General features: G+C 39.7%; 1 long non-coding RNA gene across 1 annotated transcript; it reads right to left on the minus strand.

The window, feature by feature from the left end:
• Positions 1-1,898: 1,898 nt before the first annotated feature.
• On the minus strand, positions 1,899-3,113 carry LOC115148255 (uncharacterized). Its single transcript, XR_003866616.1, has 4 exons — positions 2,934-3,113; positions 2,359-2,448; positions 2,081-2,233; positions 1,899-1,984 (listed from the first exon to the last, which is right to left on the minus strand). It is a non-coding gene; the product is annotated as an uncharacterized LOC115148255 (long non-coding RNA).
• Between the last annotated feature and the right edge of the window lie 2,867 nt (positions 3,114-5,980).

Here is a 5,980-nt window from a genome sequence, read left to right on the forward strand (position 1 = left end):
AATATGAATGATAAATGATGATCATCTGACTGTCAGCATTCGTGTCAGCTCCCTCATCAACTGCAGATTCTGCCATCTGGATCAGCTCCTGATGTTCAGCTCCCTGAGTGGCCTTACTTAAGGTTTTGCTCAGCGTCATGATCTTTTGCTTGAATGTAGTCAGCCACAAAAACTCTCCAAAAACTTGGCTGATGTTCCCTCTCCAAACAGCAGTACAAAGTCCTGTTCAATCTGAAACAAATAAGACAAGGAACAAAACATTAGTACATTTCTTTCTCACAAAACATTCCACTTTAACCTCCAAAACAGAGTTTGAGTAAATCACCAGCATTAACCAACCATTAATTGAACTACTATTACGGAAGTGTTGTTTTTGTTTAAATTTACTGGCCAACCTGAATTGGCATCTAGAGATTAAATGCAATTTATACAACTTAAAACTGTTCTTTAAAAAAAGTCTTACCAAGCCCTTCACATCCAGAAAGGGTGGAAATTCGGTTAGGAGAGTGGAGCATTTACTCGGGTCGTGGGTCATCTTCTTCATGTACTCAAAGGTCTATTTCATCTTCTGTTTGACTGTTTCTTCATCAGAAAAATGCTTCATAAGAGAAATGGACTCTGCACTGGTCTTCACTCAGGGTAACCAAAGTGGATGGACTGGAGTCCCTCTCAGTAGTTCGCCCTCCAGAGTATAGTTGAGTGGGCTGTTTCTCAGATGAAGCCAAATTCCTCTGAACGGTTTTGATTGTATATGAGAGGTACGCTTCTCAACTATTAGGCTCGTAATAACGTTCCTTAAGAAAATTAACATGGTTACCAATCTATAAAAAAAATAACCAAGTTCCATTTTCATTACATTTTAGTCATTTAGCAGACACTCTTATCCAGAGCGACTTACAGTAGTGAATGCATACATTTCATGCATTTTTTTTTTGTACTGGCCCCCCGTGGGAATCGAACCCACAACCCTGGCGTTACACACACCATGCCGGCGTTGCAAACACAATGCTCTACCAACTGAGCCACAGGGAAGGGCGTAAGTAGATGGCTCCTTCATTCTTACACTACATTTTTACATTTTAGTCATTTAGCAGACGCTCTTATCCAGAGTGACTTACAGTAGTGAATGCATACATTTCCTAAAAAAAAATTCTGTACTGGTCCCCCATGGGAATCAAACCCACAACCCTGGCGTTACAAACACCATGCTCTACCAACTGAGCCATACGGGACCATACCAGGCGAATTAAACGCAGATGCCCTTTATCAGTTGTAATGTATACTTATTTGCGGTGTGTAGGGATCCTTCAGGTATGGGAACAAGGAGACGATGGCTTGTGCAAATGTTTCTCTCACACTGTGTGGTGTGATGTCCTGACAAGAATATAATATTATGTTTAGGCGGCAATCAGAATCTCCACAAGCAGCCTTGGTCCCCAGTCAGCTAAATATCAGGAGTGATTTTTTAAGCAGTATCATGCTCATCGAGTTTGATACAAGATAAATATTCTACCAATAGCAATGGATGGTCAGCAGTAGCCTAACCAATTATGTGACAGATACTGACATAGAAGTCATTTTTAACATTCAGCAGATATGGGAGCAAGTAATGCTCAACAATTTTCATTATGAATCTTTCCTTTAGACTTACCCATGTGTCTCTGTCATCGCCGAAAAAAGAATGTTGATCATCTTTCGTCTGGTGCAGTCAGTCAAGCTTTTAGTTTTGGAGAATTCCTTGATGACAACCTCTCCACCAGGCTTTTTCTTCAGTATGCTCTCTATTACCGGTTAAAAAAAAAATCAATTTGATGCCAAGTGAATTGAAGAATGAATTACAAATGTAAATTTTTTGCTTCGTCATCAGATCTTTGACGCTTTCGTGTGGGGCTTCCATCCTCGCTTAAAATGATTGTATCATCCGACTCATGGTCTGAACCACCCATCACAGCACTGGCAGAGACAGGACTCATCAGGGAAGATTCTGAAATACACAAAGATGACAATACAGGCATGTCAAATGTATGGTTATATTGAAAGTGATGCCACAAGTAACCAAGACCTGAAAACCAGCACATACCTTTAGCATCATTGTTCAGTGTGAGCTTGAAAACATAAGGATCTGGCCATTTCACCACCTCCTCAAACCCATCCCCATCAACTTCAGTTCCAGACCCATCATACAGCTTTGCCTCTGATAAACTAGTAAGTGGGATATCAAATTTCAGAAAAGCTGTGATAAAAATTAAAACAACAACCTACAATTAGAATTGCAATCGTAATGGTAAGAGTAATCAGACTGACTTGTAAATGTATGAAAACAGTACATTTATTTCCAATCACAAATGAAAAGTTTACCTCCAATCCAAAGGTTTTCAAGTGTCAGGTCAATGATCTTGGCATATTTTTGTTCACCATTGAATTTCACCCTGATCAACATGACTAGGTCTGAAAGCAGGTAATGGTACGAGATAAGGCCAAAATGGATGAAAAAGCATTACATTTGTATTTCAATCATGACACATTATAAGGATGACTACAAACATTTTCACTGATACTCCTTTATTTAGCAATGCTAATTTCAAAGCATATTATGAAAATATTGGATCCTGACCACAACTTGTCTGATATTACTTGAAGCAGGTCCCAAACTACAGCAAACAGACTATTCAACTCACATTCACTGTCCTGAAATATGGACACTGCCTAATAAATCCAGTAAAATACACTCATAATTCCAGCTAGTCACAATATTATGTTGTCATGTTCTAGGAGCAGACTTACAACGCCACCAAAATAAACTGCTGATAAAGCGAGTGGAAACCCAGTTAGCTAGACTAGCTAACTGCCAATGCAATGGCCACAATATTTATCTATAAGCAACACCCACAAGTCAAAAATGCAGTTATAATTTGGCTAAATAAACAACTCACCTTAATCAGATTAGTCCTCAATATATAGTAAGCAGCTGAAATAAAGAGAACAAACTAGCATGAGGCATAAAACGCTTGGTGCTGAAATGAGACGCGCCCATGGAACCATCACGTGGAGCAGACTAACTGCACAGGACAGGGGCGAGCTAGTTAGCTACCGTGCTAGCTATCTTGCAAAGATGTGCAAAAAGTGAAATGCAAGTAACTCTAACGTTAGCTGCACACACACAATCAAAACTGTTAGTTTTTTTTATGTTACACTGCAGTCTGTTTAAAACTCACCTTTGCGTGGAACAAATTAGGATTCTTCTGATCCAACAAATGCGTCAAGACAATGGGAAATTTGAACGCAGAAACTGAATTTATGGGCGGGGTTGTGATGATGTTTACACTTACTGAGTAAAAGTCTACACTAATAGAGTAAAATGTTATACCTTAGAAATTAACACCAGTTATCAGCACTGACGCTAGGGGTCATTTGGCACTGCCAGTTGCTAAAACAACTCTATGGGAGTCGATCACTTTTGACACTTTGAATTTAACACTGGTGATTTTACTGTGTACCAAACTGTACCATGTGAGTTCACATGAGTCCATGTGAAGTGTACCTTTGACCTTTTTAACCCCAGGTAACAACACTGTAGTGTACCCTAACCATGCCTATATATATATATATATATATATATATATATATATATATATATATATATATATATATATATAGTCAATTATGTCAGATAATACAGTATGTCAATTATGCCTTTCAAAGTAAAATATTCAAAATTACATTTGACACCTGGGTTTTCACGTGCTCAAATGTTTTCACGTGTAGTGTTATGGTATCAAATTTAAATGTTTCATCCCCATGTTGTCATATTTATTTCACTTGAACGATCTTGTTTTCACATGTGGTTACATGTTGTCAGGTGTAGTTTCAAATGTGAGAATACATTACTTTTTTAAAATCTCAATGGCATTGATTAGGAAAGGTGCTTTAAATTGGCATACACATAATTCTATGTAAATTATTTACATCACAATTTACTCAGACCAGCAGACAGCAGGTCATAGACGTGTTCTAGCCCAGATTGCATATAGGAAATACAAAGGAAATGCTAAGAAGGGATTTAGAACCAAGAGAAGGCCATGCTTGCCAGTAACCCATTCACAGCCCAGGAAGTCCGTGTGAGAGTCTTAGCCATAGCACTTGAAAGACCTACAGTATGAATGGACACTTACGTGCAGCCAGAGAGAGATGGAACGACTCCCTCTCTCTCTCTGTCTCTCCCCACTCTCAGCTATAATAAGTTAAAGGGTCTTTAAAAAAGCCATTCCTTTCTGACAGTGTCTCACTGTTACCCCAGACAGAATTGAGATGCACAGGAAAAAGCAAGTAGACAAGCTTCTCTCTCTCGCGCGCTCTCTCTCTTTCTATCTCTCTCACACTCGTTCTTTCTCTCTATTGGCTGTGGATAATCTTGACTCCACAGAAAAATCCTTAAGCAGCTGGCCTCAAACCGTTCGCTCCAGTGCACATGTATACAATATCTCGCTCCGGCCCCGAGGCCGTTTTTCTTATTCTTTTCCCTCCTTTTTTTCTCCCTCTCCCTCTCCCTCGCTCCCAGCACTCCTGCGAGTTTCAGAGCCAACCGGTCTGGAAAAGGCAGGATTTGTTGGTAGGGAATGGGAAGGAGTGCCAAAATCAACACCAGTCCCTTTCCTTTGGGAGCATTGCAGCAAATTGGTCTTCAGAAAGAGACAGCTTGGTTTCTGTCCCTCCGACCAATGTGAACCCTTACACTCCAGGGCTAGGGCTGGCCCAGAAAACCAGAGGTTGTGTTCGTTTTTGTTTAACCTTAACATACAGTCAGTCATAAAGTCCAGAAGTGAATGAGTGGGATGGGAAATTGATTGATTGATTTCCTGTGTAACCAGCTAGCCTGTAGAAGGTTGTTTTAGACATGTAAAACTTATATTAGTGGTTTACCTCAGACTAGCATATGAATATGTGTGAGGGCTTAATATACAGTTGCCCATAGTGTCAGGGAATGACAGTGCAGTGTTCAGCAATTTTCTGATTTCTCCATTTATATCAATGCTTACAAAACCCAAGCAAGTATTGATAGCCTATGCAGGTCTATACCAATAACTGATATTTGTATCTGAACAACTTTTTCTGCATTGTTTAATCATATCAGCTCAACATTCACTTGAGCCGTCCATTATAGGGGAAGATGCATCCATCCGGACATAGGCTATTTGTCTTGCGCATTTGGATCTGGGCGGAGGGATTCTCAAAGAATAATGGCTTGTGTGGCTACTATATCTACTGTATGATATCATTACATCCTTCACTTCAAATAGCCTACGACTGGACAGCAGATGACACCCGGTTTGAAGTTCTGACGTTTGATCGAGGTCCGTTTGATCGGGGTGGAATAAAAGACCAACACCGTACCTGTTTCAACTTGTGGTGAGGTGAGAGGTTTTGAAGTATCAAGCCAGAGTTGTCAGATGGTTGAGTCCGAGGGTTTGCCATAAAGATGAGAGTCCCGGCCTCTTGGCTCCATATAATGCTACAATAGCCTACCTACTGTATGCTGCTAAACATTATGCTCCATATACCGATACAATGGTGTTGGTAGTTCTGTAACAGTATTACAATTATCTTACTACAGAAATTAATGCGTAATTACACAGATATAAATGTCTAAATCCAACTGCAATATTGAACATAAACATGTTAAAAGTTTGAGGCAGAACACCATGCAAAGCAGACCACATTAGACAATGCACTCACTCTAAAAGCATGTTACTAAATTGGCAGTATCTCAACATCACATGGAAATGCAAGCTAGAGCACAGAGACACAGAGATTAAATCATTGAAAAAAGTCTGCCCAGAATGTTAACACTAGTTCAGACAGAATGTACACAGACAGGCGTGTTGAGTAGAATGGACTATTTTTCTTCACACATGGCATAACACATGACAGATGAACAGGTGACAGAAACTCAAGGCAAAGTGCAGATAAGATATTACCAAGG

Source organism: Salmo trutta, chromosome 2 (assembly GCF_901001165.1).
Source record: "Salmo trutta chromosome 2, fSalTru1.1, whole genome shotgun sequence".
Classification (NCBI taxonomy): domain Eukaryota; kingdom Metazoa; phylum Chordata; class Actinopteri; order Salmoniformes; family Salmonidae; genus Salmo; species Salmo trutta.